This window comes from Siphateles boraxobius, unplaced genomic scaffold (genome assembly GCF_051911475.1).
Source record: "Siphateles boraxobius isolate OS27281-9 unplaced genomic scaffold, OSU_SipBor_1 8, whole genome shotgun sequence".
Classification (NCBI taxonomy): Eukaryota; Metazoa; Chordata; class Actinopteri; order Cypriniformes; family Leuciscidae; genus Siphateles; species Siphateles boraxobius.
The window spans coordinates 29,096,566-29,119,676 of NW_027509208.1; the positions used below are offsets into that span (position 1 = coordinate 29,096,566).

Below are 23,111 nucleotides of genomic sequence, written 5' to 3' on the forward strand. Positions count from 1 at the left end.
TTCCCTTCCCCAGGTATGGCTCGACCATTTTCAGCACCACACTGTCTGCAAGTCGTTGACCTGGCCTCCTCGTCTCGTCTTTGCCCAGATAAGGCGCACCGTTTACCATATATTTGGTGTCGACATCGGCAGCAAGCCAGAATTTGATTCCGAATTTGTCCGGTTTGTTTGCAATATACTGTATGAAACTGCACCTTGATTTTGTAGGGAATAGCTGCTCATCCACAGTGATGTCGGCACCAGGCTTGTAGCAGGCGATGCAGTTTTGGACAAATTTATCCCAAACATCACTCATAAGGGCAAACTTGTTGTCTCGCAGGCGTGTGCGTCGGGTTTCCCTTCTGTCGAAACGAAGGATTTGCATTATTTCCTGAAACCTGTTTCAGGACATGGTCTCCTTGAAAAAAGCGCAGCCCCACTCGGCTGACCAAAAAGTCGCCAAATCCATTCCTTTTTCACCTTGCGCACCACAAAACTAAATTAAACTAATGAAGGCTTTTAGCTCTTCAACTGTCATGTCCCATAGGTTGTCCTCCTTGACTCGATGGGCCTCAGCCACAGTGCAGTCCCTGATGTGTTTCAGCATGCCATCATCCACCAAACACAAAAAGGCTGTAACGGCATCTTCAATATTGCGCTTGGCGTGCGCTGTGGGGCCTGCCGCTTCTGTTATTACATTTTGGCATTGTCGCCTTCCTCTGTCTTCACCCAACTTTACATAGGTCCACACTGTGCCGTCTTTTGCCGTTTCATGCCTTTGGGCTGAAAGTGGGTTTATTGGGCCAGGCTCGTCATCTTTTGGCGGACTGCATTGTCTTGGCACAGAAAGCACATTTGATGGATCAGGATTTTGCACTATTGCCAAAAAAAAAAAAGTTAAAGAAAAAAAAAAAGAACAGAACAGACTAATTATTTTTAGTTCATGAAATCATAATCTTGATAGGACTAATTAGCCCATATGATTTCTAATAGCTTGACAAATAATAATAGCAATAGAATAATAATAATGAAAAGGTGTGTGTGCCGGTGGAGGTGTGTGCCTGACGTAAAAATGTGAATGACTGGATCGGTCATCAGGAAAGTTTCGTGTTTGCGTTGGTAACAGTGGTGGGTGTGTGAGGGGAAAATTAATATGATAACCGATCCGATCGGTAAAGCTATAGCCTACATTAGGTAGTTAGAGATGGATAACTTTACTTTGAAGTTACGTTACAACGATTATTGAGCTAGTCTGCCTCGCAAAGTATAAAAAGATAGCGAAGAGAAATATACCTGGAATATTATCCGATGGAACAAGGTCAGTTCCAGGATCAGAGATGTCCAGCCGGCTCTTTTTTCGACGGAGAATGAATTCATTATCTGAATCACTCTCAGCGCTGGATGAACTGTCCAGGGACCAAGAGACGAGCCCGTTCTCATCCTTTGGCGGCATACGTGACGCCATATGACAAAACGGCGAAATACTACGCACATGGCACCCTTTAGCGTGAATATAACACGCGAACCCAAGGCGTCATAAAGTTGACTGGCATCCTTTAGCGTGAATATGAGACGCAGACCCTACCCCACACCTAAACCTACCCATCATAGTGCGTGTTATATTGACGATAAAGGGTGCCATGTGCGTAGTATTTCGCCGTTTTGTCATATGGCGTCACATATGCCGCCAAAGGATGAGAATGCGTTGAAGAGACATCGCTGTCCCTATCCGTATCTGCTCCTCCATCCGACTCCTCATCGTCAAGCATTTTAAGCATGGCTTAAACCTCTGTGGCTGTCATTGTTCTTTTTGATGACATTTTGTTAGCTCAAATGTATAATATTTATTAGCGTCGGAATAGCGTGAACAAAAAAAGCCAAATCGTTGCTATGCAACGGGGACACTCATTACAGAGGCGGGAAATGTAGCGGAAGTTTTATGATATCTAATGCGTGCGGTCAAAGTGACCGCCATGGCCATTCTAGGTAGAAATACTCAGAACTGTTTTGTGTTTTCTGATTTTAATAAAATAACAGTGTCAGAATAAAATATACATATATTTAGGAAAAGTCAGAGTCATACAGCCACATGTATTTTATTTTAACAAAGTTATTACACTGTACAATTCAAAAACGGTCAAAATGACCGTCTTGGTAGTTCTAGTGTTAATATAAGTCACACACACATTAACAATTCTTTATGTATAACAATTCTTCTGGGCTCCTCTTTCCAATATTGGACTGCCACAAAGCGTTCCAGAAAAGCTTCTAAAACAATCCACTTTCTCAAAAGGCACAAATGTCAAACAACGCTCAGATCATACCCCTTTCTTCAACATCGACAACAGCAACACAGAAACTTCATCAACGACACAGAGCTGACGTCCAACAAAAAAGTCAAAAACCTACCAACAATTGCTAACTTAGGCATTTCAGAAACTTGACGTTGATTGCATTCTTAAAAAACTTGCGATGGCTGTCCTCGAACTGGGGACATATCCAAAGCTCTCTTTACTCTAAAACCCACTTTTTGCAACTGCTGTCTTAGTCAAAGTTTGCTGCATAGGACATACAGACGCAAAAACAAAACAATACCAAAATGAGACTTAAATACCAAACACCACTCAGAACATACTCCTTTCTTCAATATTGCAAAAAGCAATACAGAACACTCATCAACGACAAAGCTCACAATCAAAGCCACTGCTCTGCGCCCAATTCATGCTCAGAAAGGAGCATCATGACTCTTCATCGTGGTTTGGGAGACAAGCACTTTCGAAACACATTTCCAAGCAAAGAACTATAGAAATGATTCCTGAAAATATAGTCTTAACAGTTTATAGAAACTCAATCGGCATTCCATTCTGCTGCGCTTCTCCTCTAAAATGGTTTTGCTTAGTTGAATTTTGTAGGCGCTAAAGTTTACGTGACATTTTAGCGGACACATCGAGGCCAAAAGCAGAAAGGACTTCCACAATCTCTTTGAAGCCTACTGTTAGGATATGTGGAATACAAACAACAATCCATTATGTCTTACTTTTTTGCAGCATACCTACCCGTTTCATGCTTTGTAGTTCATTCGTTGAAGCCAAATTTAGAAAATCTTTTAATAGAAGTCACACACACATTAAAAATTCTTTATGTAGACATTTCAGAAACCTGACATCATTTGAGCACTTAGAAAACATGCTATGGCTGACATCGAAATGTGAAATGAACCCGTGTCAGGCCCGTTTTTTCAATAACACCTGATTTTCATATCTGCTGTCTTATCCGAGATGCAATACCACATCGCTGGAAACATTTCAAGTTTTTGCAGTGATCTGGTATTGTATCTTGGATGAGACAACGTTTGCTTTATACAAAGGACGCTGTGACACGGGCCCCAAGACGAGGAGAGGTTTAAGCTGCCACAAAACACAACCACAAGAGAGACTGGAGCCGGGTTAACAGAAATGATATTTTATTTAGCCAAGAACTTAGGAATTTAAACTGGTACTTAGGTTCCTCCCGGGCTGTGGTATCAACAAACCGGGCTTTGTTCCACATATCTGTTACAACGCTAGGCCACCTTAAAAGGTGAAGACAGAACTGAAGAAAGGCAACATCATTAAAGAAGATTTTGCAAGTCTAACTCTGTCTTCTTACTCTTCAGCCAATTTCTCTCTTGGCCAACATGTGCTTCTTCAGCACCTCATACTGAAGGATTCTGTCCTTCAAACCATCTAACCTTGAGTGTAGCAGAGTTCTCAATTTTATGGTGACCTCCATTAGGCCATCATTGCCTACAGCTGTGGGTGGTTCCAAGTTTGGAGTGCGAGTAGGTGGAAATGTTCATGATTGATATCTTTTCCTAGCCGTGAGCTTTTCCATTGGTCCTGGGCTCCTCTTTCCAATTTTGAACTGCCACAAAGCGTTCCAGAAAAGCTTCTAAAACAATCCACTTTCTCAAAAGGCACAAATGTCAAACAACGCTCAGATCATACCCCTTTCTTCAACATCGACAACAGCAACACAGAAACTTCATCAATGACACACAGATTACGTCCAACGAAAAAGTCAAAAACTTACCAACAATTTCTAACTTAGGCATTTCAGAAACTTGACGTTGATTTTATTCTTAAAAAACTTGCGATGGCTGACCTCGAACTGGGGACATATCCAAAGCTCTCTTTACTCTAAAACCCACTTTTTGCAACTGCTGTCTTAGACAACACACAGTTCTGCATTTCAACAAAGTTTGCTGCATAGGACCTACAGATGCAAAATCAAAACAATTCCAAAATGAGACTTAAATACCAAACACCACTCGGAACATACTCCTTTCTTCAATATTGCAAAAAGCAATACAGAACACTCATCAACGACAGAGCTCACAACCAAAGCCACTGCTCTGCGCCCAATTCATGCTCAGAAACGAGCATCATGACTCTTCTTCACAGGTTGGGAGACAAGCACTTTCGGAACACATTTCCAAGCAAGGAACAATAAAAATGATCCCTGAAAATATACTCTTAACAGTTTATAGAAACTCAATTGGCATTCCATTCTGCTGCGCTTCTCCTCTAAAATGGTTTTGTGTAGTTGAATTTTGTTGAAACAAAGTTTGCTGCATAGGACATACAGATGCAAAAACAAAACAATTCCAAAATGAGACTTAAATACCAAACACCACTCGGAACATACTCCTTTCTTCAATATTGCAAAAAGCAATACAGAACACTCATCAACGACAGAGCTCACAACCAAAGCCACTGCTCTGCGCCCAATTCATGCTCAGAAACGAGCATCATGACTCTTCTTCACAGGTTGGGAGACAAGCACTTTCGGAACACATTTCCAAGCAAGGAACAATAAAAATGATCCCTGAAAATATACTCTTAACAGTTTATAGAAACTCAATTGGCATTCCATTCTGCTGCGCTTCTCCTCTAAAATGGTTTTGTGTAGTTGAATTTTGTTGAAACAAAGTTTGCTGCATAGGACATACAGATGCAAAAACAAAACAATTCCAAAATGAGACTTAAATACCAAACACCACTCAGAACATACTCCTTTCTTCAATATTGCAAAAAGCAATAAAAAACGCTCATCAACGACACAGAGCTCACAACCAAAGTCACTGTTCTGTGCCCAATTCATGCTCAGAAAGGAGCATCATGACTCTTCATCGTGGGTTGGGAGACAAGCACTTTCAAAACACATTTCCAAGCAAAGAACTATAGAAATGATCCCTGAAAATATAGTCTTATCGGTTTATAGAAACTCAATCGGCATTCCATTCTGCTGCGCTTCTCCTCTAAAATGCTTTTGCGTAGTTGAATTTTGTAGGCGCTAAAGTTTACGTGACATTTTAGCGCACACATCGGAGCCAAAAGCAGAAAGGACTTCCACAATCTCTTTGAAGCCGACTGTTAAGATATGTGGAATACAAAAAACAATCCATAATGTCATACTTTTTTGCAGCATAGCTATCCGTTTCATGCTTTGTAGTTCATTCGTTGAAGCTAAATTTAGAAAATCTTTTAATAGAAGTGTAGCGACAATGAGTCTTACATTAAATTAGCTCAAATTATATATAGGGAATTTAATAATTAATCATGAATGATTAATATATTGCACATTACAGTTAAATTATCGAAGCTGAAAATAGATCGATTGTATATATGAATGATCACCATAATGGGTTATGGTTCGTCATTAATATATCAATAGTCGTATTACAGATCGATTATATGAGATAACCTTAAATGGAATTAATTTAGTTATCGAACAATCTGTTTGTCCAGCAAACGGCCGTAAGATTAACTCATCAACTTCCCTATAAAAGTTATCACTTCTTATAAACTCCAAGAAATATTAATTTTCTGGCCGTGAACATTAAATTTCCTGTGTTTATAAAATTAAACTAGCCTACTCAACGTAGTAAATAATAAAGCTTTTGTAGCTAAAGGGTCGAACATTTCATTGACTTTGTAAAAATGAGCATTTTAGACAGAAAGCAATCAAGAATGTAATGGTTTTAATAATTGGAATAATAATACATTGAACTACAATTCACACGTAATATGTATGTATATACAACCAGGGCAGACAGAACGGAAGACATTACAAACACAAATTTACAATAGGATGAGAGAGGGAGAGAAAACGAGAGAGAGAGAGAAATATATATATGTAGAGAGAGAGAGATAGAGGATGAGAAAGTGAAACTAACGGTCAGGTGATCGCAGCATGGCAAAAATCACAGACAACGTAACCCTTAGAGAGGCAACAAGAAATCACATCAATCAAATCAAATCAATAACCTATACTTGCGTATGGTTCTCTTTGTGTGAGCTGAAGAACGCAGAGTCGTATGCGTGTTTGTCCTTCGGCGCTATAGGCTTGTTCTCTCGTGTCTTCCGGGGCGAGCAGACTTGCGGGAAGTTTTAAAGGTTCACCGAACGTGAAGTTACCAAGGAAATAGTTCAGAGTTCATCTCCCTCGGGAGGGAGAGGCGAAAAATGAAAATAAAACTTAGTAAAGAAAGAAAAAGAAAAGAAACGCGGTGTAAAGCTCCCTAAGGAGCCATGGGACCGGAAACCTCTCACAGGGAAAGTGCTCTCTGAGAAACTTCTGTGTCAGTCTCTTATAGAGAGGAGGGGTTCACGCCTGCTTCGCGTATGTGAACCAATCATCTTAGAGCATCTCGAGCGGGAAAAGTTCTTCTTTGTCTTGTCAGGATAATTTATGATGGTATAACATTTTGTCATTTCTATCCAGAAAGATTGTACACACAGAACAATACATTTTACTGTAATATCCTATGTATGACTTGTTTAGTCAAAACAAGACGGTCAAACAGGTACCAAGAATGGCCGGAAAGAGTAGAAGAAACATGAAGTTACATTCATATGCAGAATTACACACATTTAATGTTCACTCACATGACTATAAAGCCATAATACCGGCTACCATGACCTAGGAAAGATCAAATTCATGTTTATACATTTCTTAAGTGGTTATACTTATAGAAAATATATAATTGCAGAGTCTATTCCTCTTTCTTTATCAGAATTCAAGTGGGAGCTGTGATTCCCTTGGAATTCCTTTTGGGGGTCATAAAGTTTTATGACCTAGCAAGAGGGAGAGTTACAGAAGATGATCCTGTTAGGTAATCTTTCTTTAGAAATACACTTAAGATTTGAAGTTACAGACCAGTCTCCAATTACATCTATAGAATAAGACAAAACTAATTAGATATGCATGCATACAGGAAGGTCAGATACAATACTGTGTTATATACATTAAGGACATTCCTATCCTAAGTTGCACACAAAGGACGTTTGTGTGCGGGTATGTGTGGTGTGTGTGTGTCCTTAGGTATACTGTCCATCCGTGGTGTGCACCACGTGAGGGTTTCGAGAACAACGGGGACCTGTTTCTTGATTGCGCAATGCGTCATTAATGGTTAATCAATGACCTGCTGGCAGACATTGGGGCACCATTTCACATGATTCAAGGTTTTGTGAATTAAACATATATGTGTTCATATTTGTTCAGTAGTGAAAGGAAAACAGGATTCGGTCAGTCGCTACAGAAGTCACACAATTCAATTCAAATTTATTTGTATAGCGCTTTTCACAATACACATTGTCTCAAAGCAGCTTTACAGAAAGTGCATTTCGGAAATGTACATAGAAAATACAGTTAGTTAATCAAGTAGTAATTTATGGCATAACATATTGCCGGCTTTGAGTCGTCTCTTCACAGGCGTTGAGTCGTCTCTTCACAGGCGTTGGGGCATCTGAAGTCTCCGTGAGAGGCTGGATACAAACTGGAGCTGACGAACGCTATTTACCTCGAGACTAGCGTCCCGAGATAACAGCAGAAAGGCAGATGGGAAATAATTAGCATAGCCGATGTTCATAATGTTAATGCATTCGAACTGATTCAGCAGTAGTATTAAAGGTTAAGCATTAAGTGAATGCTTGGTTAAAGAGATGCGTCTTTAATCTAGTTTTAAACTGGGACAGCGAGTCTGAGTCTCGAACAATATCAGGAAGGCTATTCCAGAGTTTAGGAGCTAAATGTGAGAACGCCCTCCCTCCTTTAGTGGACTTAGATATCCTAGGAATGACCAGAAGCCTCGAATTTAGTGATCTTAAAGAGCGCAATGGATTGTATGGCGATAGAAGGTCTGTTAAATACACAGGAGCTAAACCATTTAGGGCTTTATGGGTCAGTAGGAATACTTTGTAATTGATACGTAACTTAATAGGTAACCAGTGTAGAGATGATAAAATAGGTGTTATATGATCATATTTTCTTGATCTAGTAAGAACTCTAGCGGCTGCATTTTGCACTAACTGTAGCGTGTTTATTGAGGATGCAGGACAACCAGCTAATAAAGCATTACAGTAATCTAGTCTCGAGGTCATGAATGCATGAACTAACTTTTCTGCATCAGAAACAGATAGCATGTTACGTAGCTTAGCAATGTTTCTAAGGTGGACAAAGGCTGTTCTTGTAATATATGAAACATGATTTTCGAAAGTCAAGTTCCGCTCTAGTATAACACCCAGGTCTTTTACTGTAGTGGATAAAGTAACAGGACATCCTTCTAAATTAAAGTTGTATTGTAAGGGATTTTGTGGGTAGTTTTTTGGACCAATAAGTAGTACCTCCGTTTTATCTGAATTTAATAGCAGGACATTACACGTCATCCAGCATTTTATATCATTTAGACACTCTGTCAATTTAGATAAGTTAGTGTTTTCATCTGGTCGTGATGAGATATATAATTGAGTGTCATCAGCATAACAGTGGAAATTAATTCCATGTTTTCTTATAATATTACCAAGTGGCAGCATGTATATTGAGAATAGCAGAGGGCCTAAAACCGATCCTTGCGGCACTCCATAGTCTACTGACGTTATCTTTGATTTTTCCCCATTTAAACAGACAAAATGGTAACGGTCTGATAAGTACGATCTAAACCAGCTTAATGCCTGTCCCTGAACACCAGTGTAGTTTTGTAGTCGACCCAAGAGTATTTTATGATCTATAGTGTCGAACGCAGCGCTAAGATCGAGTAGAACTAGTATTGAGATACAGCCTTGGTCAGAAGCTAAAAGTAAATCATTTGTAATTTTAACTAGCGCAGTTTCTGTGCTATGATGCGGTCTGAATCCCGACTGGAATTTTTCATAGATATCATTTTCTTGCAAGAAAGAACACAATTGAGCGGACACAACTTTTTCTAGTATTTTAGACATAAATTGATGATTTGAGATGGGTCTGTAATTTGCTAAGTTATTTGGATCTAATTGCGGTTTCTTAATGAGAGGTTTTATTACTGCCAGCTTGAATATTTTTGGAACATGACCTAAAAATAAAGATGAGTTAATAATATTAAGAAGAGGCTCTTCCACTACAGGTAACACTTCTTTCAGTAGTTTAGTGGGTATTGGATCTAATAAACATGTTGTTGGTTTAGATGCAATGATAAGTTTATTAAGCTCTTCCTGTCCTATATTTGTAAAGCGGTGTAGTTGTTCTAGAGGGGCCATAATTGAGGCTGAATCATAAGACATCATAGAGGATTGTATATTTACAATTGTGTTCGGATGCTTTCTATTTTCTCATTGAAGTAATTCATAAAATCATTACTACTATATTGTAACGGAATATTTTGCTCTGGTGATGTTTGTTTATTTGTTAGTCTAGCCACGGTGTTGAATAAAAACCTTGGATTATTTTGGTTATTTTCTATTAGTTTGCGGAGATGCTCAGCCCTGGCTGCTTTTAGAGCCTTTTTATAACGTGACATACTGTCTTTCCACGCGATTCTAAAGACCTCTAAATTAGTTTGTTTCCATTTACGCTCTAAGTTACGAGTTTCTCTCTTGATTGCATGCGTAGCATTGTTGTACCATGGTGCTTTAGTTTTCTCTCTAACCTTTTTTAATCTAATTGGTGCAACAATATCTAGTGTACTAGAGAACATGGTGCTCAAACTGCTAGTCATTTCCTCTAGTTCATCTGTTTGTTTGGGTGCACTGAGCAGCTGAGATAGATCAGGTAAGCTATTTGAGAATCTATCTATAGTGGTTGGAAGGATTGTTCTGCCTGGTCGATAACGTGGCGCAACATTACAAATTTCAGCAGTACGTATTACACAAGATACCATGTAATGATCAGTGAGATCGTCACTTTGCGGTATAATATTTATATCAGTTGGATTGGTTCCATATGATATAATTAAATCTAGTGTATGATTCAGACGATGAGTGGGACCACTGACGTTTTGCGTGACCCCAAAGGAGTTTAATAAATCTGTAAACGCAGCCCCTAACGCATCATTTGTATTATCTACGTGTATGTTAAAGTCTCCAACAATTATTGCTTTATCGACATTGACCAATAGATCTGAGAGAAAGTATGCAAACTCTTTTAGGAAGTCAGCATAGGGCCCTGGAGGTCTATATAGGGTAGCCAAGGCTACAGATAATATGGATTTGTTTCTTACATCTAAGAGCGTAACATTTAGCACAAGTACTTCAAACGAATTAAACCTGTGACCTGTTTTCTGAGTAAGATTAAGAATATCTCTATAGATTGTTGCAACACCGCCGCCACAACCGATCAGACGGGGCTCATGCTTATAACAGTATCCTGGTGGAGTAGACTCATTTAGACCGAAATAATCATTTGGTTTAAGCCAGGTTTCAGTAAGGCAAAGTACATCGAAACTATTATCTGTGACCATTTCATTTTAAATGACCGCCTTAGGTGTGAGCGATCTAATGTTTAGAAGACCTAGCTTTAGAAATTGTTTTTGTTCACTGATATTTAGATTTTCTGGTTTAATTACAATAAGATTTTTGCTAGATCCTACACTAGATTTATTGTTTGGCCTCACTAAGCAAGGAATAGACACAGTTTCTATATAATGTTCAACACTACTTATATCAATTAAGTTGGGACAGCAAAGACTGTGATTTGGACTTTGACTTACTAGTCATATGGTGTGTAACGTCTTGGAGATGTTGTCCGACAGAACAGCCGCTCCGATTCTGCTGGGGTGCAGGCCATCAGCACGGTAGAGCCTAGGTCGCTCCCAGAACAGATTCCAATTATTTACAAAGAGCAGTTTCTGTTCATCACACCATGACATTAACCATTCATTTAGAGCAAATAATCTACTGAACCTTTCTTGTCCTGGTCGGTACGTGGGAAGCGGTCCAGACACGATGATCGTTGCTTCAGGCGATGTGCTGCGAACCGTCTCGATCAGGCTTCTGTAGTCCTTCTTCAGAACCTCCGTCTGCCGCAGCCTGATGTCGTTCGTTCCCGCGTGTAGCACCACAGCACCGACGCGCTCGTCACCGTTCAGGATCTCGGGAATCTGTGCAGCGACATCAAGAACACGAGCACCAGGAAAGCAGTGAGTGCGCACCTTACGCTTACCTGAGGTAGCACGGACATGACGGACCATGGAAGTGCCGATGATCACGGCGGCGTCACGTTCCGACTCGCGAAGAGGGGAGAAGCGGTTCCGGGTGGAGATCTCGAAGACCGGGAGGGGCGGGGAGGTCCTTGGTCTGGTCCTGGCTCGTGTCTTCCGCTGTGGGATCACCCAGGGTCCATGGTGTTGCCTCGGTGCCGGAGTGAGTGAAGGCAGAGATGATCGCCTCCTCCTGGGCAGAGAAACGCACGGAGTAGACGAAGTCGGAGTCCAAAAGTTACAAACCACTGACTTGTGAGCATCGGCGCGTGATGTTTCAAGCGCTGATCGCCGATCTCGCAGCTCGGCTTGCTTCACCAGCAGAACACGGATCTGCTTCTCCACCGGCTCCAGCTCCAATCGTACCGAAAACAGCTCGAATGTGTCCTCACCTGCACTCAGAGGTAACGTTAGACACACATCCGATATGTTCGCCATTATAACAGATGAACAGTAAATTAGTAGTGATAGTACCAATATCACTACTAATTTAGGACTGAAATGATGGATATAACCCGTATCCTTTCAGTGAAACGGGTGTAAAATGAGAGGGTCGATAGGCGCAAGGCCACGCGTGAAATGCTAGCGGGCTAAAGGCTAGTAGCCGAGATTCGGAAAGTTGGATCTAAGTAGCGATATCAAAGCAATCCGATTGTTTTTTATAAGGAATAGTGTCGAGGATAAGTTCACATGATATAAAAATAGAAAGTGCTTGTTTATAAATGAGTGGTAAAGAAGAAAATCAGAGATTAATGAATCAATTCAACGGAGCTCCAAACACAAACACAGACCGCACGCGCATGCGCAGAAAAAGAAAAAGTCCATTTCAGTAACACAAACATTAACAATTATTTATGTAGACATTTCAGAAACCTGACGTCATTTGAGCACTTAGAAAACATGCTATGACTTATCCGAGATGCAATACCACATCGCTGGAAACATTTCAAGTTTTTGCAGTGATCTGGTATTGTATCTTGGATGAGACAATGTTTTCTTTATACAAAGGATGCTGTGACACGGGCCCCAAGACGAGGAGAGGTTTAAGCTGCCACAAAACACAACCACAAGAGAGACGGGAGCCGGGTTAACAGAAATTATCTTTTATTTAGCCAAGAACTTAGGAATTTAAACTGGTACTTAGGTTCCTCCCGGGCTGTTGTATCAACAAACCGGGCTTTGTTCCACACATCTGTTACAACGCTAGGCCACCTTCAGAAGGCAAAATAGAACTGAAGAAGGGCAACATCATTAAAGAAGCTTTTGCAAGTCTAACTCTGTCTTCTTACTCTTCAGCTGGTTTCTCTCTTGGCCAACATGTGCTTCAGCACCTCATACTGAAGGATTCTGTCCTTCAAACCATCTAACCTTGAGTGTAGAGGAGTTCTCAATTTTATGGTGACCTCCATTAGGCCATCATTGCCTACAGCTGTGGGTGGTTCCAAGTTTGGAGTGTGAGTAGGTTGAAATGTTCATGATTCATGTCTTCTCCTAGCCGTGAGCTTTTCCATTGGTCCTGGGCTCCTCTTTCCAATATTGAACTGTCACAAAGCGTTCCAGAAAAGCTTCTAAAACAATCCACTTTCTCAAAAGGCACAAATGTCAAACAACGCTCAGATCATACCCCTTTCTTCAACATCGACAACAGCAACACAGAAACTTCATCAACGACACAGAGCTGACGTCCAACGAAAAAGTCAAAAACCTACCAACAATTGCTAACTTAGGCATTTCAGAAACTTGACGTTGATTGCATTCTTAAAAAACTTGCGATGGCTGACCTCGAACTGGGGACATATCCAAAGCTCTCTTTACTCTAAAACCCACTTTCTGCAACTGCTGTCTTAGACAACACACAGTTCTGCATTTCAACAAAGTTTGCTGCATAGGACCTACAGATGCAAAAACAAAACAATTCCAAAATGAGACTTAAATACCAAACACCACTCAGAACATACTCCTTTCTTTAATATTGCAAAAAGCAATGCAGAACACTCATCAACGACAGAGCTCATAACCAAAGCCACTGCTTTGCGCTCAATTCATGCTCAGAAATGAGCATCATGACTCTTCTCCACAGGTTGGGAGACAAGCACTTTCGGAACACATTTCCAAACAAGGAACTACAGAAATGATCCCTGAAAATATACTCTTAACAGTTTATAGAAACTCAATTGGCATTCCATTCTGCTGCGCTTCTCCTCTAAAATGGTTTTGCGTAGTTGAATTTTGTAGGTGCTAAAGTTTACGTGACATTTTAGCAGACACATCGAGGCCAAAAGCAGAAAGGACTTCCACAATCTCTTTGAAGCCTACTGTTAAGATATGTGAAATACAAACAACAATCCATAATGTCATACTTTTTTGCAGCATAGCTACCCGTTTCATGCTTTGTAGTTCATTCGTTGAAGCTAAATTTAGAAAATCTTTTAATAGAAGTCACACACACATTAACAATTCTTTATGTAGACATTTCAGAAACCTGACGTCATTTGAGCACTTAGAAAACATGCTATGACTGACATTGAAATGTGAAATGAACCTGTGTCAGGCCCGTTTTTTCAATAACACCTGATTTTCATATCTGCTGTCTTATCCGAGATGCAATACCACATTGCTGGAAACATTTCAAGTTTTTGCAGTGATGTGGTATGGTATCTTGGATGAGACAACGTTTGCTTTATACAAAGGATGCTGTGACACGGGCGTGTGTGTGCGAATGTGTGCGCGTGTAACTCACAAAGCGCATTTTTTTATAGTAGGGGTTCAATCTTCAGCTGGCTGGCAGGAGCCGCCACTGGCATGTCACACGACCTGTCAGTGGCTGGCTGGCAGCTGCCATTCTGAGCCTGGAATGTCACGTGACCTGTCAGTGGCTGGCTGGCAGCTGCAAGTCTGATTCTAGCATGTCACGTGACCTGTCAGTGGCTGGCTAGTTGCCTTGCAGTCTGCCTTTGGCAAGTTTCAGAAACCATTGATTTTTGACAGTTTTTTTTGTTTTCTGTTCCTCCCTTTCTAGCTCATTTATTATGCATCTGTTGATATGATTATGTTCTTTAGTATGATTGATGTTTTGGGGACTGTTGTTATCCCAATATAACCAGTCAAATGGCCGTGATCAGACTGGAATCTTACAGAGCTTGCTGGACGCTCATCCAGTCAGCCGCGGCTGATACTGCGAGTATAGTTGCCTGACACTCTCGCTACAAGGAAATAAATTGTTTTCTTATTATGAATATAATGTCATGCCTTTATTCTTGTGTATGATTGATGTTTTGGGGACTGTTATCCCTATTAAACCAGTAAAATGTGCCATGATCAGACTGGCAGCTTACTGACGCTTTGCTCGAGTCGCTCGAGGCTCATGAGTCAGCCGCGGCTGATCAGCGAGTATAACGCGTTGCCTGACAATTGCTGCAAGGAAATAATTTGTTTTCTTATTATGAATATAATCTCAAGCATTTATTATTTTGTATGATTGGTGTTTTGGGAACTGTTATCCCTATTAAACCAGTAAAATGTGCCATGATCAGACTGGCAGCTTACTGACGCTTTGTTGGACGCATGGAGTCAGCCGCGGCTTAATTGGGATAACAGTCCCCAAAACATAAATTCTAATAATAGATGCATGAGATTATTCTTAATAAGAAAACAATTAATTTCCGTGCAGCGATAGTGCCAGGCAACGCATTATACTCGCTGATCAGCCGCGGCTGACTCATGAGCCTCGAGCACTCGAGCAAAGCGTCAGTAGCTGCCAGTCTGATCATGGCACATTTGACTGATTTAACAGGGATAACAGTCCCCAAAACATCAATTATACTAAAGAATAGATGCATGGCATTATATGCTTAATAAGAAAACAGTTAATTTACGTGCAGCAAGAGTGTCAGCCAATGCGTTATACTCGCTGATCAGCCGCGGCTGACTCATGACGGTACTGATCCACTTGTCCGTGCGACACTCCAGTCGTGCCGCACTCTGCTTTACGGTACTGATCCAATTGTCCGTGCGACACTTCAGTCGCGCCGCACTCCGCTTTATTCCTATGGGTGACGTCACGCGACTCTAACGCGCCCGCAAAGCATTCCGGGCAGGCGGCGCTTCATTTGGAAAAATGCTGCGCGTCAAAAAGCTGGCTGACGCCCATCTTTATGCAAATGAATCCGTCAAACGCGACGCGTCTATCCAATAGAAGTAGTCTCTCGAGGGGCCTTTGTTCTAGACTGGCCGCTGGGTCAAAACCACGCCCATGGCGGTAAACTTGAGGAACGCCCATCAACTTACAAATGTGGAGAGGCGTGCGACACCACGCTTCAGTCGTGTCTCAAAAGTGGATCAGTACCGTCATTCCTATGGGTGACGTCACATGACTTTAAACCGCCTGCAAAGCATTCCGGGAAGGCGGCGCTTCATTTGGAAAAATGCTGCACGTCAAAAAGCTGGCCGATGCCCACCATTGTGCAAATTAATCCGTCAAACGCGACGCATCTATCCAATAGAAGTAGTCTCTCGAGGGGCCTTTGTTCTAGACTGGCCGCTGGGTCAAAACCACGCCCATAGCGGTAAACTTGAGGAACGCCCATCAACTTACAAATGTGGAGAGGCGTGCGACACCACGCTTCAGTCATGTCGCAAAAGTGGATCAGTACCCTGAGCATCGGGCGACTCGAGCAAAGCGTCAGTAGCTGCCAGTCTGATCATGGCACATTTGACTGGTTTAATAGGGATAACAATCCCCAAAACATCAATTATACAAAAGAATAGATGCATGACATTATATGCTTGATAAGAAAACTATTAATTTCCGTGCAGCGAGAGTGTCAGGCAACGCGCTATACTTGCTGATCAGCCGCGGCTGACTCATGAGCCTCGAGCGACTCATGCAAAGCGTCAGTAGCTGCCAGTATGATCATGGCACATTTGACTGGTTTAATAGGGATAACAGTCCCCAAAACATCAATTATACTAAAGAATAGATGCATGACATTATATGCTTGATAAGAAAACAATTAATTTCCGTGCAGCAAGAGTGTCAGGCAACGCGTTACACTCACTGATCAGCCGCGGCTGACTCATGAGCCTCGAGCGACTCGAGCAAAGCGTCAGTAGCTGCCAGTCTGATCATGGCACATTTGACTGCTTTAATAGGGATAATAGTCCCCGAAACATCAATTATACTAAAGAATAGATGCATGACATGATATGCTTAATAAGAAAACAATTAATTTCCGTGCAGCCAGAGTGTCAGGCAACGCGTTATACTCGCTGATCAGCCACGCTGACTCATGAGCGTTGAGCAAAGCGTCAGTAAGCTGCCAGTCTGATCATGGCCATTTGACTGGTTTAATTGGGATAACAGTCCCCAAAACATAAATCATACTTAAGAACATAATCATATTAACAGTTGCATAATAAATAAGCTAGAAAGGGAGGAACACAAAAAACAAAAACTGCTAAAAACCAATGGATTTGAAACTTGGCAAAGGCAGACTGCCAGGCAACTAGCCAGCCACTGACAGGTCATGTGACATGCTAGAATCAGACTGGCAGCTGCCAGCCAGCCAATGACAGGTCACGTGACATGCCAGTGGCGGCTCCTGCCAGCCAGGTGAAGATTGAACCCCCACTCTTTCTATGAGTATGCACATTTTGTGCTTCTGTTTACATTTCTTTTATAACTTGAATGTATAGGAAGAAAGAAATATACTTTCTATTACAGTTACATGCACTTTAGAGGTGTTAATAAAGCACCTGTTTGTTAGAGTTGTGGTTTGTATTCAACACATGTACTATATTGTACAGTTTGTTCTGCTAAATAAACCACGACAGGAAACATGCTGGGTTCAATTTGTTATTAAACATTGGTAATACTACACACATTTTTTAAAAATATAGGCTACTCAGGTACTTAATTTATTTGTGTATTTACTGATTATTGAATCGATATCGAAGCTAATAAATCAATATCTAATCGAAATCGAATCGAAGCCTCAAGAATCGAAATCAAATCGAATTGTGAAATTCCTAACAATACCCAGCCCTAAACATATCCAAAGCTCTCTTTACTATAAAACTCACTTTTTGCAACTGTTGTCTTAACATATCCATATCCAAAAGGATATGGATATGGATATGCACCCACATTGCCTACAGCTGTGGGTGGTTCCAAGTTTGGACTGTGAGTAGGTGGAAATGTTCATGATTGATGTCTTTTCCTAGCCTTGAGCTGCTCCATTGGTCCTGGGCTCCTCTTTCCAATATTGGATTGCCAGAAAGCGTTCCAGAAAAGCTTCTAAAACAATCCACTTTCTCAAAAGGCACAAATGTCAAACAACACTCAGATCATACCCCTTTCTTCAACATCAACAACAGCAACACAGAAACTTCATCAACGACACAGAGCTGACGTCCAACGGAAAAGTCAAAAACCTACCAACAATTGCTGAATTAGGCATTTCAGAAACTTGACGTTGATTGCATTTTTAGAAAACTTGCAATGGCTGACCTCGAACTGGGCACGTATCCAAAGCACTCTTTACTCTAAAACCCACTTTTTGCAACTGCTGTCATAGACAACACACAGTTCCGCATTTCAACAAAGTTTGCTGCATAGGACGTACAGATGCAAAAACAAAACAATTCCAAAATGAGACTTAAATACCAAACACCACTCATATCATCATATAGAGACTGTGTCTGTTCCCCGAATTTGGAAATCCAAAAAACGTCCAAACCGATCTAAGGTTAAAAATGTAATTGATATTCAACAAATAAAAAATAGATATAATACAGATGAGCAAACGATAAAGCTTTGGTTGCTGAATATTCGATCCCTTACTTCAAAAGCGCTCATAGTTAATGATATGATTTCAGATTATAACCTAGATGTGCTGTGTATTACAGAAACCTGGCTAAAACCAGACAATTACATTACTTTAAATGAGTCCACCCCTCATGATTACTGTTATAAACATGAACCTCGCCTGAAAGGCAAAGGGGGAGGTGTTGCTGTAATTTATAGTAATATTTTCAAAACCACTAAAAAATCTAGTTTAAAATATATTTCTTTTGAAGTTTTGGTGCTTAATGTAAAAATATATAATGTAAACGATAAATCAAGTTTGAGAATTCTGCTGGCAACTGTATACAGGCCACCAGGGCACCATAAAGATTTTATCAAAGAATTTGCTGACTTTCTATCAGAATTAGTATTGACTGCAGATAAAGTCCTAATTATTGGTGATTTTAATATACATGTAGATAATGGAAAAGATGGATCATACTCTAGATCTAATATTATCACATGGAATCAATGTTGATGCTGTTGAAATTCTGCAGCAGAGCGACGACATCTCAGATCATTATCTAGTCTCATGTAAATTACATTTAGCCAAGGCTGCAAAGCCAACTCCGTGTTAAAAGTATGTTAGACCTATCACTTCTGCCACTAAAGATTGCTTTATCAATAATCTTCCTAATCAGTTTCATCGTCTCAGCATCCCAGATAGCTTAGAAGAACTTGATATTGCAACAGAAACTTTTAACTCTCTCCTTTCCAGCACTTTAGATACAGTTGCTCCGTTGCGCTTAAAGAAGATTAAAGAAAATAGTGGTACAACCGTGGTACACCGTGGTACAACGAGCACACCCGGGCCCTTAAGAGAGCAGCCAGAAAAATGGAGCGCAACTGGAAGAAAACAAAACTAGAGGTATTTCGGATTTCATGGAAGGAGAGCTCGATTGCTTACAGAGAGGATTTAAAAGCTGCTAGATCTGCTTATTTTTCAACCCTATTAAAAGAAAATAAACATAATCCAAGGTATTTATTTGAAAAAGTGGCTACACTTACGTAAAAGAAAGCTTCAAGCCCAGAAGTTTCCAAGAAACACAGCAGTAATGACTTTATGAACTTCTTCACTTATAAGATTGATAATATTAGGGACAAAATTATAACTATGCAACCGTCTACTACAGTATCGCATCAGGGAGTGCATTATAGTCTCCCCGAGGTAAAATTTGATTCATTTGCTGCCATAGGAGAGGAAGAATTTTGCAAACTCGTTAATTCATCTAAATCGACAACATATATGTTAGACCCGATACCGACTAAACTACTGAAAGAGATGCTTCCAGAAGTCATAGATCCTCTTCTTAACATCATTAATTCATCTTTGTCTCTAGGATACGTACCAAAAACCTTTAAGCTGGCTATGATTAAACCGCTTGTTAAAAAAACGCAACTTGATCCTACAGAATTAGTAAATTACAGGCCGATCTCAAATCTACCTTTTCTGTCAAAGGTACTAGAAAAGGCAGTATCCTCACAACTGTGTTCCTTTCTTAAAAGAAATGGTATCTGCGAGGATTTCCAGTCCGGATTTAGACAGTAACATAGAACTGAGACAGCTCTCATTAGAGTCACAAATGATTTGCTCTTATCATCCGATCGTGGTTGTATCTCTCTATTAGTGTTACTTGATCTTAGTGCTGCATTTGACACCATTGACCACAACATTCTCTTAAATAGACTAGAAAACTATGTTGTCATTAGTGGAATTGCATTAGCATGGTTTAAATCATATTTATCTGACCGCTATCAGTTTGTAGCAGTAAATGAAGAGATGTCTTATCGATCACAAGTTCAGTATGGCGTACCACAAGGCTCAGTACTAGGACCGCTGCTGTTCACTCTGTACATGCTACCTTTAGGAGATATCATTAGGAAACATGGAATTAGCTTTCACTGTTATGCTGATGATACTCAGCTCTATATTTCTTCCAAACCTAACGAAACTCACCAATTCACAAAATTATCGGAATGCATAGTTGATATCAAAAATTGGATGACTAGTAATTTCCTACTACTAAATTCTGAAAAAACCAGAGATTCTAATTATTGGACAAAAAACTTCCACACGTAATAACCTAGAATACCGTCTAACACTTGATGGCTGCTCTGTTAAGTCTTCGTCGTCAGTTAGGAACCTGGGTGTGCTCTTTGATACCAATCTTTCATTTGAAAGTCACGTGTCTAGTGTCTGTAAAACCGCATTTTTCCATCTTAAAAATATATCTAAATTACGTCATATGCTCTCATTGACAAATGCGGAACAACTAGTTCATGCGTTCATGACATCAAGGCTAGATTATTGTAATGCTCTACTGGGTGGTTGCCCTGCACGCTTAATAAACAAACTACAGCTAGTTCAAAACGCAGCCGCTAGAGTTCTTACCAGAACCAGGAAGTACGACCATATTAGCTCGGTTCTGTCAACACTGAATTGGCTCCCTATTAAACATCGTATAAATTTTAAAATATTGCTGATTACTTACAAAGCACTAAATGGTTTAGCTCCCCAGTTCTTGAGCGAGCTCTTAACGCATTATAGTCCTTCACGTCTATTGCGATCTCAAAACTCCGGCCAGTTGATAATACCTAGAATATATAAATCGACTGCTGGCGGTAGATCCTTTTCCTATTTAGCAGCAAAACTTTGGAACAATCTTCCTAACATTGTCCGGGAAGCAGACACAGTCTGTCAGTTCAAAGCTAGACTAAAAACACATCTCTTTGACCTAGCATTCACATAACACTCTATAGCCTTCTATAATTCAATATTGGGCTGCTTAGATTAGGTCAGCCGGAACTGGGAACACTTCCCTCATATCCTGATGTACTCGTTACATCATAAGAAGAATGGCACCTACGCTAATTTTAGTGTCTTTGTTTATCCCGAGGTTTTCCCGCAGCCTGCTGGATCCAGGCCGTATCCAGATCTGACAAAGGACTTTCGCCTGGACCCGATGAAAATGCATTGCTGAAGTGCCAACTAGCCTCTCCCTATGTAGGATCCCTATACCACTCTACAGATAAAGCGTTGTGGAATTTTTCGGTTCGCGTACCTACCCAAAGTGATAAGATAAAATAAAAATTCTGCATCAAAATTTATAGACAAGTAGTTTGTTTAGGCATGGTTTGTAAGGAATTACAAACCTGCGCACATATATTCAAACGCACATAACTATAGAATCAATTCTTAATGCGCATGTGAACGCCATCAGCGTCTATCACAGGTTCACGTTTAAAGTCTGTTTAGAGAGAACAGTGTCGTCTTAGCGGCCCCTAATTTAATAACAAATGATCATTTAGACGGAAGTGAATCAATCAAAACTAACTTTAGCTGGAAAAAACATTTTTCAAGAGCCACTATAAAACCAAACCAATCTCTGTAGTCTCAAGGGTTTATAGAAACTCAATCGGCATTCCATTGTAAGGGGTATACAGTTAAAGACCCAGAACCAGATATGAAGAATGAAGACCCAGAGTCAGAATTATAAAAAATTTAAGAAAATATTTACTGAAGATAGTTTGCAGTTTCATCAGCAGAAGTCAGCTTCAATACCTGCACAGGAGTTCGTAGGCCGCCCCGCTTACAGTTACAAAGATCACAGCAGTTATACGATTTCCAAGGTCTAAGCTACGTCATTGCTTACAGGATGAATGATTCTCATTGGCTATGAAATAGATAAACACAGTAATTTTCCACACATATACAGATAGACTGAAGCATATCTCCATCGATTATGCAGCTGAAGTTAGGCACGTCATGACCTTCCAGGTCGCAGATTTGGGTTGCTGGGCGCCAGCATGTCCAGAACAACAACTCAGTCAATCTCCAATAATGCCAGTGGTTCCTTAACCTGTAACCAAGAAGACTAACACACACACACCGACACACAGCTTTTCCAAGGTTGGATTTGGCCAGGCTCTCACTATAAACAGGAGAGTCCTCTCAAAACATCAAGATAATGCGTTCTTTCTCTCAAGGATAGCTAAACTTTAGTCTAACTGGAAAGAAAGGCTTTAACAAAGAAATGGCCCCTTAAACTATTGGCTTCAATGACCCTTATATGTTTTAACACATTGAAGACCTTTCTCAAACACAAAACAAGTCTCTATTTCATTTCTGGAAGCTGGGTTAAACAAGCAAGCACTGCATTCAGATATCAAATACAGACATTAAAGAATACATGAAAAGAACACTGGTAACTTATATAAATAAAGTAAAATCTCCAGAGAAGTCATTCAACTCATTTGATATTTAGAAGGAAAAATATTGATTAATACCTTAATTATAATCAATCATTACATATACATTGAAGCAGCAGTGGATTCCAATCCACCCCCTTCACCATTCTGCTGCGCTTCTCCTCTAAAATGGTTTTGCGTAGTTGAATTTTGTAGGCGCTAAAGTTTACGTGACATTTTAGCATACACATCGGAGGCAAAAGCAGAAAGGACTTCCACAATCTCTTTGAACCCTACTGTTAAGATATGTGGAATACAAAAAACAATCCATAATGTCATACTTTTTTGCAGCATAGCTACCCGTTTCATGCTTTGTAGTTCATTCGTCGAAGCCAAATTTAGAAAATCTTTTAACACTAGAACTACCGGAATTCCATAACTACTAGAACGACAATTGCGGTCATTCTGACTGCTCATACTTTGACGTTCATATTGCCGTACTAAACGTCATTTTCGTCATGCCACAACTACATTTGAACCTTCTCTTTAAGTTTTCCGATTGTGGCAGGATGGGTTAGCACCCCTCCCACTTGTTTTAGGTTTGACCAA

General features: G+C 40.3%; 5 non-coding genes across 5 annotated transcripts; all 5 read right to left on the reverse strand.

Moving 5' to 3' along the window:
- Positions 1–2,598: 2,598 nt before the first annotated feature.
- On the reverse strand, positions 2,599–2,810 carry LOC143729896 (small nucleolar RNA U3). The gene has a single exon (XR_013200149.1). It is a non-coding gene; the product is annotated as a small nucleolar RNA U3 (small nucleolar RNA).
- Positions 2,811–4,283: 1,473 nt separating this feature from the next.
- On the reverse strand, positions 4,284–4,495 carry LOC143730018 (small nucleolar RNA U3). Its single transcript, XR_013200257.1, has one exon. It is a non-coding gene; the product is annotated as a small nucleolar RNA U3 (small nucleolar RNA).
- A 154-nt stretch (positions 4,496–4,649) lies between these two features.
- On the reverse strand, positions 4,650–4,861 carry LOC143730019 (small nucleolar RNA U3). The gene has a single exon (XR_013200258.1). It is a non-coding gene; the product is annotated as a small nucleolar RNA U3 (small nucleolar RNA).
- A 154-nt stretch (positions 4,862–5,015) lies between these two features.
- On the reverse strand, positions 5,016–5,229 carry LOC143729897 (small nucleolar RNA U3). The gene has a single exon (XR_013200150.1). It is a non-coding gene; the product is annotated as a small nucleolar RNA U3 (small nucleolar RNA).
- An 8,183-nt stretch (positions 5,230–13,412) lies between these two features.
- LOC143730007 (small nucleolar RNA U3) lies at positions 13,413–13,624 on the reverse strand. Its single transcript, XR_013200249.1, has one exon. It is a non-coding gene; the product is annotated as a small nucleolar RNA U3 (small nucleolar RNA).
- Between the last annotated feature and the right edge of the window lie 9,487 nt (positions 13,625–23,111).